Source organism: Puma concolor, chromosome A2 (genome assembly GCF_028749965.1).
Source record: "Puma concolor isolate L17-30 chromosome A2, mPumCon1.1.hap2, whole genome shotgun sequence".
Lineage (NCBI taxonomy): Eukaryota > Metazoa > Chordata > Mammalia > Carnivora > Felidae > Puma > Puma concolor.
This window is the reverse complement of record NC_141668.1, coordinates 55,413,934-55,428,317: the sequence shown is the minus strand read 5'-3', so window position 1 is coordinate 55,428,317 and position 14,384 is coordinate 55,413,934. Positions and strand designations below refer to the sequence as shown.

Genomic DNA, 14,384 nt, shown 5'->3' with positions numbered 1-14,384 from the left:
TTGAGCAGGTCCCATGAAAATGTCCTTGAAGGGACCTGAACCACCTAAATAGATGTGATCTTTGGACGAAACTGTCCATCTGGTTTTATGACTAAACCTGAAATTAGTGAATTCATGTAGGCTTAATGTTACCCACAAAAGGAAGTAAATTCAGTCACTTGGACTTAGGTACAAATGCTAAGTGTGAATTCCATGTCCATAGTTAGTTTCAGGGATGGGTCTAAGAGAACCAGAGGGTCCGAGGGGTCCACTGTCCAAGCCTACAGCCCAGATGTGTTGCTTGAGCACCATGAAGCCCAGTAATGGAATCTGCCCCTTCCCTGACCAGATAACGTACACCCAGCACCCCCTGGGGAACCCAGGCTGTTGAGATAATGCTCCCCTACCCCTACACTGTCAGCAAGAGAGGCTCTCAGCCAGGGCTTATTGATAATCTCCAAACTCCCCTTAAGAACCCTATCTGAAGGGTGGGGAAGTTGGTTTTATTGCTAATGTGTGACAAATTTGTATTTACTGTATAAGGCCCCTTTGGAGAGGAAAATCACCTGCACCTAGCTTCACCTTTGGAACTATAATATACAAATAGGCCTTTTAAACATACAAAAACAAGGCTAAAAATAAATATGAAGAAAATAAGAATACATAAAACTGAGATGATGATGGCATCTGTCATGCTTTGCTCTCTCTCAAAAGCAGAGCAAAGTTTTACAGGCAACACTCCTAAAAACTACCATCTGTTCCCAAGGATAGATACCAAGTGACCTCAACCTCACATTTCCCACAATCATTTTTCTACCAGAAAGCAATTGGATGATATGGTGCAAACTTCCCCCATTGATTTTAATAAGTCTTAAAGTGAATGCTTTGCTTTTACTAAGTGTTTGCATTTTCAGTAGATAGAAGGCAGCCATTTTTTAGCAAAAGGGGAACCAGACAAACTCATTGGTTCTACTGACTTGGGATCAGCCCACAATTTACAAGGATATGGCTTTGGTTCAGGAGCACTTGTTTGGGGCCAGGGTTAAATTCACTTCCCCTATAAACAGTGCCAACTACCCAGCCCCCCACCCCACCCCCACCTCAAATGTCTTTCTGGTGAATTTAGTAAGTAAGACTTCAGTGAGAATGTTCACTTATTCCTGTGTCTGCCCAGCAAACAAACCTTGGTAAAAATTCACTTCGTTTATAAAGCTTTTACTGCCAATGACATGAGAGTGTTATAATTCTGTTATCATCCCCGAGACAAAATCTCCAGTCAGGCAGAGAAACACTGAAAAGTTAGGCAGTTGTCCAGTAAATGAGTTAGTAGCCAAAGTATAAACAACAGTTTGATGGTCTCTGCCATGCTTGGATCATTAGACCAACACCCTTCATAGAACACCAGCTCACTCTCTGAGACAGCAGATCACAAAGACTTTGGAAAGTGTCTGTCAAAGTGTGGCATCTAAATCACCTAGAAGTGAAGGCTGGTTAGAAATTCAGATACCAGGGCCTGCAATCAAGCTTAACTTGAGTGTAGGGAGGGCAGTGAGGAGCAGGGCAGGGATTGTAAGTGCTAAAAATTAACTGCTATGTACATTAAATTTGAGAACCACTGCTTTAGAAAAACAAAATTCCCTTTAGTCAGGGAGGAATTTTGCTTTTGGAAAGAAACCCAACATTATTTCTAAAAGTATCTATCCATTCTCTGTTTCCCCATCTCCAAATAAAAACACTGTCAAAATGTACTGTTGAAGCTGAGCTTGTACAATACAAGACTTCATTGACTCTGGGGTCAACATTTCTATCACCCATCTCATTCCAAAAACAGCTCTCAATCACTGTATGCAGCAATACAATGCAGTATTTTTATAACCTATCTGAAAAAGGCAAATAGTTGGAACCACGGTCTGATATAGAAATTCTCAAATGTTAAGTATTCATGTGTGTGTTGCATAAATGGAAATAGTATCTGAAGCAAATTTCACTTTTATTACAACAGCATTACTCATTCTGGTAGAATTCAGCTAAATCAAATTGCTTGCTTTGTGTATGTACCATGGAGCATTATTTACTTATACTCACACACACTGTGTTCACGTCATTGCAGTTTTACTGAGAACAGCTCCATTTTCATGGCTGTTTATACAATTAGACGTTTAATGTGACGAATGCTGGACAATAGCTGGGTCATGTGGCCAAGACAAAGATTTCCCTTGATAGCTCTCACTTGTCAATACAAATGAGAGTTAGAAAATGTCCCCTGAAGGGGAGGGCAGTGGGGAGGAAAGGGCCTTCTGCAGATTTTCAATGAGGAAAAAGGCAATGAATCAAAAAAGTTTAGAAAGCAAATTAGGTGATAAAAAGTGGTCATCCCCATATTCTTATTGAATAGACATCAACGTATAATTAGAAGTAAAGCTGCCTAGTACTTGGTACTTAGGACATGACCCGCAGCCTTGGCACGGCACTTTGGGCATCAACCAAGCCTTTTACCAAATATGGAAACTAAGGCTGAGAGAAGCCAGTTGACTTACCAGAGTGAAAGAACACAAGACAGCATGGGGGTCAAATTTCCTAATTATATGCCTAGGACTGCTGGATTTCAGAAGGAAGGTGTGTATACCAGACTGTAGAACTTCTTGACTTTATAAAAACAGTATATGGCAAGGATTCTTCTTTCTAAGGAATATTTTTGGTTCACAAGAGAGATGATTTTAACCATTAATACAGATTTCTTTTTAATTATCTAATCATCTTCTTTAAATATTTCCCCAAATCTTCCAGTATTTCATATTTTAAAACATCTACAGATTGCTTTTATTTTGTACCTTGAGGCGTATACACAGAAGCAATCACAGAATTATAAATTCTGAAAATGGATTACAGATCAATCCTCCTTCCCGCTCTCACCCGGGCACCCTTCAAATGTAAACCTTCATTCGTACACAGAGGATTGGTCAGCCACAGGGCTTTAAGCGGATGCGTGGCCTTTTAGGGCACTTGGTAATTAGCAAATCAGCCTCCCAGGCTGGCCTCCAGACACTGGGTGGCATATATCATATGTTCATCTGGGAAGCAGCTCCCACTCCCCAGACGCCTGAGAACAAAGAAGCTGGCAGGCTTCGGGGAGAAGGTGCCCAGTCAACAGTGGATTAAAGACACCCATTAGTTGCCTCAATCAGCTAATTAGCTCAACAAATGCAAAACCCAAATCATTAAAGAAAGTGGCCCTGATTGCGCTGCGGGCTTCTGATTTGGCGTCACCAACCCAGCAGAGTGGGAAGAGGGTAGTGCCACAGAAAACAAAACAACTGTCCACACTAGGGAACTGCAATGGGATGGGGCTCAATTTTTTACAAAAGTCGAGCCCTGCCAGGAAGTTGCACTGACAAGGAAAGAGTACCAGGGAGACCTCTGTGTTTATGCTTTGAAATTTAAATCAATTTAAATATAAATTGCTCTCCTTTTCTGCCATTATGAGAAAGGAGTAAAATGTGGGTTTCAGATCTCTGGTGTGCAAATGGTCATTAACTTTCATTTGACCTTGGGTGTAGAACTAATATTGAATTTATGCACAGGGTACACTCATTATACTCATCTAGTTTCCTCACAGAAAATAATGCTCCCAGGAGCTGCAGTGCTAGGAGCCGTTTTCCGGCACTCAAATAGAAAACTTGATTCTTCCTTGAGAGCCTCTCTCCTGCCTTCCACCCATCTCTGCTCCAAACCTCAGGGAGGTTTGGCAACATTTATAAAACATAGGCACTAACAGGTAAAAATCTGAATGACATATAATCGTCCTGGACCCCAGGAAACAACAGCCTGGTCTGTGAGCCCTCACATTTTGGGGGACAGGGGCCATCAGTGCTCCGTTGGTTCTCCTTCCCAGTGTCTGATCTCTAAACCAGGGACAAGTGCCCATTCAGAGATAATTACCTTGGTCTATGGAGCCTTATAATAAGCATTACATACCGTCACTGAAGTGACCCACAGCACTTTGTTTTGAAAACGAAAACCTAGCATTCTGGGGCACACTCTGTTGTGGTTTTAATCATTCACCTCCTTGGCAAACCAGTTTCACTTACTATCCTAATGGACACGACCATGTTGAAGGATGAAAAAGAAAATCCGCTTGCTTGCTTTCCTACATTCTAAACAATACTCAATACTCTCAGATCTCTTGCTATTCAAGGAGAAATCAGGGCAAAGGGCTATTTTCTTTTATAGTACGCCATCGAATGGTTATTTATCATTTCGACTTAATAGCTCTAATTACAAAAGACAGTGTCACGGGATTTTTTTTTTAAAGGCAATTTTCTTTGTATCCCAGTGGGAGAGTTAGAAAAATTTACAAAGCATCTGCTGCAAGCATTTTCAATTGGTCCTGGGTTTTACCAATGCTATTATTTTCTTGATTGCAAGAGTTTTACATTTTCAAAGATCCTTTAACTTTACACTGCATTGATAACTACCGTATTAAGATTCTTATTATGGTTTTATGTCTTTAAAAAAAAAGGAATATATAACCTGTCAACCACTGAATTGATCTCTGATAACATCATGCACTAGTGGAGATGGGATGTGAACATACAAAACCTGTCAGCAAGCAGGGACAGAAGAACAGTGTCTGGAAATGTTAGAACAAGGAGTTATTATAGCACCAAAGGAGGAGAGAGATTTTACAAGCTTCAACAATCAGTATGGTGTTAGGCAAAGCACTCTCTTCCAGGGAAAACATCCTACATCATCAATCAATCAGGAAGACCACAATGTTGTGTTGACTATTTTAGGGGAAAACACATACTGCTTCTTTCCTCTTGGACAAATGCTGAACACCACATTCAGTGGGGTTACAAGACAGTCAGTGTAGGTCAGTGCTGACCACAAATGAGAGTGATGGCCACTGGCCGGCATAGCATCCAAGAGGTGGCAAAGAAGAAAAGGACAAAAAACCAAACCATGTGGAAATCTCCACTGTGAGAGAACAAGGTGCATCCTTAGAGGACAGGCTATGGAAAACTTAAGAAAACTTCAGCAGTTGAAACTATCAGTAAAAACTAAGAATATCTTAATTTCTTAAAATATAGGCAACAGACTTCTGTCATTCTAGTCCTTTTTAGCTCAAACATTCATTATCAGAGCACTCAGAGATGAGATGAAAAAACAAGTAAGAGAAGATCACTAGAGATAGAAGGTTTCAATTTTCGACATAAAATATCACAGAAAACCAGAAAGACAGAAAGAGTCTGACACAGCAAGAACTGTGTACTAGGATGTGAAGTGGTCTTTGCTGGCCCCTGACTTTATTATTAACGTCTACTCTAAAGTCCCATTTTATCGTACGTTCTCTTATATATGAGCTATGTGTTTATAAAAGGGAAAGGGTCAAGTCAAACAAAGTTCTCTATTAAAAGAAGACATCTGTCAACTAACAATGCAAAGTGAAAATTTAGAGGACCATAAGAGTCAGAGCCATTCCATAGGTTTCATGGTTATTGTTTTTCTTCTAAATGTGCCAAAGGAAAAGCCTTATTCTCTACTGATAAAAAATAATCAATCTATTTCACTTCTTGTGACAAAGCAACAGGACTATCTGGTCTTTGTAATGCTTCGGCCCTGAAGGAGAATATGTCTTTTCAACTGTAGTAGACCTCAAACCTCACATCAGAGCTTCCTGTCAACATTTCATTTCCTCCAGTTTTACAGACATACTCTTAAGAAGGAGGCTTAAAACTGCTAAAATTTCCTACTAAGTATGGCTGATGACCAGTGATTGTTACTAACAGTAGATCTTCAAAGCTGGCAATTGAACCAGATTACCAGAGTGATAAAAAGACCTTCAACCCGTCTGACCTGATTACCTGACCCAGGGGTTGCCCGCTTGAATGCGTTCTGCACAGAGTTCATTGCAAGGCGAGAATAATAGTAAGCAAGTTGTTGAAATCACACACCTATTCAAATGCCTAATTAAGCTTGAATATAGTATCCAAAGATGATAAAACAAACATGAGGATCCAAGAAGGCTAGGTGAGACAATTTAACTTCAATGTAAAACACTGGCTTCCCTTTCATTTAATTCTATTAAAGCCTATTAAAAATGTTTATTAAAAAGTTAAAATTAAACACAATAGAGTGTAGCTATTTTATCCTATTTTATGTTATATATATTTTACTCTCCCAAAGAAATCATACACTATCTCGGTACACAAATAACACCTCAACGTGAATCCCTGGCTGATTTATCCTGGAAAGAGACAATAAAAAATGCTATCTGCTACTTGGAAAGTGTATGAGCTTTTAATCGGGTCTTTTCCATTCCAGGAACAAACATGGAAAATGGGAATATCTTTTCACAAATCACATCTTTACTCTCATAATCCAGAAAATTACTAACGAGGAAGGGGGCATAGGGTAGCTGGAAAACCTAGAGACTGATTGCTGAAAAACTTGGGTTTTTCTGACTGCATTCTGACTGCAGGCTTTCCAGCCTAAGTGATCCCAAGCACATCATTTCCTCTCTAAACCTTGAGACTGAGATGCAACACAAACAATGCCTCCTGTGGTGAGCCCATGTTGTGCTTGCTTACCAGCCACTCCTGCTACTGCTGATTTTCTCTGAGGGGCCACATGTATCCTAGCCTCAGTCCTTGTGTCTTGGGTGGGGGTGTCCTGACCTCTCCAGCCACCCCTGCCATGCTTCTCCTGCTCCAGAGACAGGCATGTCATTCTTCCAACAGGGTCCCCACCAGGACTTTGGTTGGGACTACCAGGAAAGACCTTCTCCCTTTCTGCAATTAACTCTATAGATCCTCTAAACCAATACATTCCCTTTGTGGTTTTCAGTCTGTTTTTTAGCACCTGCACCTAAGAGTCCCGAATAAAATATTTCCAAGGTTGTGACTCCATTAAGGATAACTAAGGTCATTAATAAAAAGAGTATTTATCGCTAAATTAAATATTAGAGCTGAAAGGAATCTCTAAGGTTATCAGATTGTATGCCAATCTCTTCATGATACAAATTGCAATCACTTTGCTAAGGTCACAGTGACAGTCAATGGCATAAACAGAGCCTAGAACCCCTTTCTTTCTTTTCCTAACTTTAATATCCTAGATACTTAGTTTTAAAGCACTTAACTAGTGATGGACTAAGTAGACAGAGTAAAATATAACAACTGCCAAGGAGATTTACCAATATGGTATTTCTGGCTTTCCAGAAATAGAAGCCCACCATGGCAAAATTTCCTATGATCTAAAGATAATGAGAGCTAAAAGTGCTTTGGCTGTGGATTCCTAGAAAAGGGAGAAAACATATCTCCCAAGACTCTAATTAGCTAACATTAGCAGCAGAAGAAGCAATTGAACAAAAAGTGCAAGGATATCTGGGCTAATTCTTGTAAATCTCCTGAAGTCTTAAAATGCAATTCACGCTTGCTAAGGTTAGCATTTGGAGAAAACTGTTTAAAGGCACATCCTAATGCCCTTTTAGAAAATTACAACAAAATGGATTTTTTACTAAGCTAGAGTCTTGAATCATTTATATAATCTATTGATTGGCCGTTACTTTTATTTCTGTTTGTACAGTTTGCTGAAATCAAAAACTTTTGCTTTATACGAATTCTTGTTTTAATAGCCCTTGCCAAAGAGACATAAATCTGGTATGACCACCTGAGCCCTAATTAACAGTTTTACTGCAAGACATAAGATATTAGGGTAATCAATTCCTTCTGTCATGCCCCAGATGTGTCAACTCTCATTTTAATATTTTTGTTAGATATATACCAACTTCTTTTTTCTTCTTCCTTAAAAAAAGAAACCCTCAAAATAGTTTTAGAAAACAACATCAAGCATACACAGAAAGTACCATTCTGCAGCTGGAACTCTATTTTAATTAAGGCTACGCTTAGTGTCTCTGCATTTTTTCACCTCCTAACTACACAGTAATAAGTTTTTCTCTTTCAAACAGTGAGTGACTCATTAATGGTTTTCATTTATGAAACATGTTGTAATTTAATAACAGCAGGGGCCATATTTATCTTTGCTATTGTATCCTCGCATCTTACACTGTACCTGGCCTACAGTAGGTGTCAAATTAGAATCTGCAAAAGGCATGAATGAATGCAACACCTAGGACAGCCTCTCTTATATCTTGTCATTGTTATTTTTCATCTACAGTCAGTGCCAACTCAAGAAGTGAGAGTATAGAGTGAAACAGGTAAGTATCTCTACTACTTTCATATTTGGATTCTTTGAATATTTTAATATACAACTTGTTGGTTAGTTATGTCCCAAGACTGCTTACCAAATTTGTTTGAGGTGTACGAGAGAAACATCTTTGCTTTTCTCTAAAACAATCTCATTCACTCATGTTACTTTTCTAAGTAAAAAATATTATATTCAGTTAAAGTCAGGGAAAAGGGCGCCTGGGTGGCTCAGTCGGTTCAATGTCTGACTCCTGACTTTGGCTCAGCTCATGATCTCACGTTCATGAGTTCGAGCCCTACATCAGACTCTGTGCTGATGGTGCGGAGCCTGCTTAGGATTCTGTCTCCTTATTTCTCTGCCCCTCTTCTGTTTGCACTCTCTGTCTCAAAAAATAAATAAATAAAAATAAACTTTAAAATAAAGTCAGGGATAAAATAAGAATGCCAACTACCAACAACATCAGTCAGCCTTATACTGGAGGACACTGGCTAATGAAATAGTACAAGATAAAAATGGGTTATTTGGACTGGTGAGATGAAAACAAACTAGTCATTATTGATAGGTGATGTATTTGCCCATATAGGAAATCCAAGATCATTTTAAAACAAGCTATTAGAATTCATTTGAGTTCAACACTTTTGCTAGACACAAAATCAAGGGTTCTCATGCAGCAAAAAATACCAATTATAAAAGACAACAAATATAGATGTGGATATCAACAAACTTATTCCAAAGTTTATATGGAGGGGAAAGACCCAGAATAGCCAACACAGTATTAAAGAAGGACAAAGTTGGATGACTGACACTACATGATGTCAACACTTACTATACAGCTACGGTAATCAAGACAGTGGAGTATTGTCTAAATAATAGAGAAATAGATCAATGGAATAGAGCAAAGAGCCTAGAAATAGACCCCCACAAATCAGTATCTTTGACAAAGGAGCAGAGGAAATGTAACAGATAAAATAGAGTCTTTTCAACAAGTGATGCTGGAACAACTAGACATTCGCATGCCAAAAAATGAACCCAGACACAGTCCTGACACCTTTCACAAAAATTAACTCAAGGGGCACCTGCGTGGCTCAGCTGGTTAAGCATCCAACTCTTGGTTTCGGCTCTGGTCATGATCTCACAATGCGGAGCCTGCTTAGTATTCTGGTTCTCTTCCCCTCCTCCACTCACACACATGCTCTCTAGCTTGCTCTCTCTCTCTCAAAATAAATAAATAAACTTAAAAAAATTAACTCAAAATGGATCAAAGATCTAATAAAAAACGCAAAAACTACAGAATTCCTAGAATAAAAAACGCAAAGTACAGAATTCCTAGAATGTGACATAGGAGAAAATTTAGACGACCTTGACTATGGTATGACCTTTTAGATACAACACCAAAGACATGATTCCATGAAACAAAGATAAGCTTGGCTTCACTGAAATTAAAAATATCTGCTCTTCAAAAGACAATGGAAAGAGAATGAGAAGACAAGCCACAGACTAGGAGAAAATATTTTCAAAACAGACATCTGAAAAAGAACTGTCCCTCAAAATATATAAAGAACTCTTGAAACTCAAAAAAAAAAAAAAAATCTCACTAAAAAGTGGGCCAAAGACCTTAACAGACACTTCACCAAAGGTATACAGATGGCAAATAAGCATGTAGAAAGCTGCTCCACATCTTGTGTCATCAGGAAAACACAAATTAAAACAACAACGAGTTGCCACCACACAACTATTGGCGTGGCCAAAGTCCAGAACACTGACAGCAACAAAATGCTGGTAAAGAACGGAGCAATGGTAACTCTCATGTGTTCCTGGCGGGAATGCAAAACGGCATTAGTCACTTTGGCAAGCAGTTTGGCGGTTTCTTATAAAACGAACCATATTCTTTCCACAGCATCCAGAAGTTGTGCTCCTTGATATTTACACAAAGAAGTTGAAAGTCTACATCTACACAGAAACCTGCTCAGTGATGTTTATAACAGCTTTATTTATAATTGCCCAAACTAGGAAGCAACCAAGATGCCCTTCAGTAGATGAACGGATAAATAAACTGTGGAAGACACAGACAATGGAATATTACTGAGTGCTAAAAAGAAATTAGCTATCAAGACATGAGAAGTCATGAATCAATCTTAAATGCGAATTACTAACTACGCAAAAGGAGCCAATCTGAAAAGGCTGCATACTGTATGAATACAACTATATGACATTCTGGCAAAGGCAAGACTATGAAAACAGTAAAAGAGGAGTAGTGGCCAGGGTTTAGGAGAAAGAAAGAAATAGGTGAAACACAGAGGATTCTTAGGGTAGTGAAACTATTTTGTATGGTACTGTAATGGTAGATATGTATCATTATACCTTTGCCCAAACCCATAAAATGTACAATAGAGACTGAACCCTAATGCAAACTAGAGACTTTGGGTAGTAATAATGTATCAGTGTAGGTTCACCGATTGTAACAAATGCACCACTCTGAGCTACTGATAGTAGGGGAGGCTGTGTATCAGTAGGGGTAGAGCTCCCATATAGCTCTGTGTCCTTTCTGCTCAATTTTTCTGTGAACCCAAAACTTCTCTAAAAAGTACAGCTTTTAAAACACAAGTGTCATGAAAGATAAAGACTTGAGAAACCATCATAGAAGAGAATTCAAAGAGAGATACAGAGAGAAACCGTTTACAATAGTAACCAAAATCACAAGGTAACTAAAAATACAAACAAAATGTGCACGGCCGGCCTTTATGGAGAAATTTTCTTTAGCAGGATTGAAAATTTGAAAAAATGAAAAAAGATATCCTAAGTTCTTGAATGGAAACGCTTCTTTCCAAAGTGTCAAATGTATCTAATGATCTATAAATGTGATATACTTTAAAATATTCCTGTATCAGATTTCACGGAACCTGGCCAAATAAAACTATGAGAACAAGAAAGGTAAGAAGAGATTTGCCTTATCCCCACCCTGGAAAAAGTCTTATTATAAAGCTTTGATAACTGAAACAATATATATGAATTTCATATATGATGGAGTTGGCATCATACCCAATGGATGCTACTGGGGTGACTGACTTAGCATAAAGAAAACAGAAAACTTGATTTCTACCAGACATCATATACAAAAAAAATTCCAGAGGACTTAAAGTCCTGAATGTGAAAAACCAAACTTTAACACTGTCTACACCTAGCTATCAGCCTAGCTATTCCATTTTTAGTAATTTATTATGAGAAAATAATTAGAAAAGGGAAAAATGATACAAGTCTAAGAATATATCCTTAGGTCCTTCTATTGTTATTTATTTATTTATTTTTTTAATTTTTTTTTTCAACGTTTATTTATTTTTGGGACAGAGAGAGACAGAGCATGAACGGGGGAGAGGCAGAGAGAGAGGGAGACACAGAATCGGAAACAGGCTCCAGGCTCCGAGCCATCAGCCCAGAGCCCGACGCGGGGCTCGAACTCACGGACCGCGAGATCGTGACCTGGCTGAAGTCGGACGCTTAACCGACTGCGCCACCCAGGCGCCCCCTTTCTATTGTTATTTAGAACAGGGAGAAAAACCCTAAATATACAACCAAGAATTAGTTAAATGAATTTTATAGTATACATAGCTAATGAAACTAAAGATGTAGATTCATATTATTGACATGCAAATGAATCCTGTACAAAGTAGATTATATATAGCTACAGTAATCAAGCCTGGTGGATACCAACAGAATCTGTTCAATGGAGAAGAACAGATAACCTGGAAATACATCCACACAAAGGCGTAAAAGCAATTCAATTTAAGAAAGATGGTCTCTTCAACAAGTGGTGATGGGGTAACTGGACATTAATAAGCCAAAAAAACAAAACAAAACAAAACAAAAACGACAAAAACAAAAAAAAAAAAAACCAAAACAAAACAAAACAAAAACCCGCCGACCTAAGTCTTACACCTTACACAAAAACTAAAAAATTAGCTATTAGGGAAATGCAAAAAGTGAGATATCACTTCCTGCCTATTAGAATGGTTAAAATAAAAACCAGTGACAATACCAAATTCTGACAAGGATGTGGAGAAGCTGGATCACTTATACATTGCTAGCAAGAACGTAAAATGGTATAGCTGCTCTGAAAAACAGCTTGGTAGTTTCTTAAAAAACTAAACATGCAACTACCCAACAACCGAGTGACCGTACTCATCGGCATTTGTTCCAGAGAAATGAAGACGTAGGTTCACATAAAAACCTATTCATGAATGTTTGCAGATGTAGTTTAATTGATAATAGTCCCACACTGCAAACGACCCAGATGTCCTTCAATGGGTGAATGGTAAACATACTGACATACACTCCTATGGTGGAATACTCTACAGCAATAAAAAGTAATGAACTACTGATGTACAGCAACCTGAATGAATCTCCAGAGAATTATGGCAAGTGAAAAGAGATATTTCCAAATGGTTATATACTGTATGATTCATTTATGTAATGTTTTTGAAGGGACAAAACCTATACAAATAGAGAACAGATTAATAATTGCCATGGGTTAAGGGGGTAGAAAGGGTAGGAGGAAAGTCAGTGTAGCTACCCAAGAGCAACAAGAGGGATCCTTGTAGTGATGGAAGAAATATTCTGTATCAGAGTCAATATCCTGGTTGTGATATTGTTCTATAGTTTTGCCAAATATTATTGTTAGGTGAAACTGGGAAAAGGAAATGTGGGGTCTCTGTATTATTTCTTACAGCTGCATATGAACATATAATTACCTCAAAAAAAAAAGAATGCAGATAAAATGATCCCAATTTTATCAAATCTGCATATTAATATATAATAATATAGTATCTACATACTAATACAGAAACATCTGGAAACATATACAAGAAAAGTAACAGTGGTTATCTCTGCTGGTGAGATAATGAGTGATTTTTCACTTTATTCATACACTCATTTATTAGCAAAGTTTTTTCAATGAGCATGCTATACTGTAATAGTAAGAAAAAGATAATCAAAACTATTTTTATTATGAAAAGAAGTAATGTATGCTCATTACATATAGTTTTTTGCAATGAATACTGTATCAATTCTTCAAAATACCATTTTACAAGCTGTTTAAACATTCCATTGTACTGCTCAATTTTCTTATTTCTTTATTATGAGGACATAGGGATTGTTTGTAATTTCTTACTTTTTAAAAAAATGCAATGGATTCCTTCTGCCTGAATCTTCACATGCATCGTCCCCAACATTTGTGCACGTGTGAAAGACCATTTCACTGTCCTGAGCAGTTGCCCAAGTTGTGTTCACACTCCAAGCTCCACACATCAATTAAGTAAGCAAAACAGGCCCAACTTCATACAGCCACATCACGGAATAATAAAAGTAACTTCACACCAAAACTTTTATTTTGCACAATCTAACCTATAGAGGTCTTGCTTACTTCTCTTCACCTCCATAAGATCAAACTTCTTAGCTTGACATCCAAAACTTACCTCTTTTCTCCTTGTTCACCTGGCTCCAGCCACTCACACCTCTTTACTGTTCCCCAAACACATTTTGCACCCCTGTGCCCAAAGGCACTTGTTTCGATGGCAACATGCCCCACCCCTTCACTGCCTTCAGGTCTTGCTCAAATGCCCCCTACCAGAGGCCTTCCCATCGCACTTTATGCAAATTAGCAACCCCTCTTCTCCATCCACCCTATCTATTTTTTTTCTCCAGCCATGACACCCTGGAAGTTAATTATTTCCCTTAACTTTTTCTGAAACTTGAAAAAAAAAAAAAATTCCCGACACTGCCATTCCAACTCAAACAGACTGTAAGTTTTGTCTTCTTATGATGCCAGGAAACAAGAACAGCTCCAGCACATTAATTTCTAGGCCGTCCCTCCCAAAACCTTTATATTGATGTCTTTTCTCCATCTTGGTCTCCACCTATGCAAATAGCCAAGTTCGGATGCCGGCATTAGGAGCCCTATTCAGGCTGTACTTTCTGTTCACTATCCTGGGGGCTCAAGATCACTGTTCTTTGCATCCTTCTCTCTACCTTTATAGCATGCAGTCTCTGTGTCCTCCACATCAGCCAAATCAGCAAAGAAAATGGTATAAATACAATAAGCTCATTCATACTAAGGTGCGTTTGATTCAAAAGCTAACTGTGAGAAAAGCAAATTCCTAGAGTTTCTTTTTTTTTCTCCTTAGAGTTTCTAATTGGAAAAAGAAAGA

At 38.3% G+C, this 14,384-nt stretch overlaps 1 protein-coding gene across 2 annotated transcripts in view; it reads right to left on the bottom strand.

Annotated features, from left to right (window-relative positions):
* Positions 1–14,384, bottom strand: part of RAPGEF5 (Rap guanine nucleotide exchange factor 5) — a 227,507-nt gene that overhangs the window by 125,394 nt on the left and 87,729 nt on the right. The gene's annotated exons all lie outside the window — the stretch shown is intronic.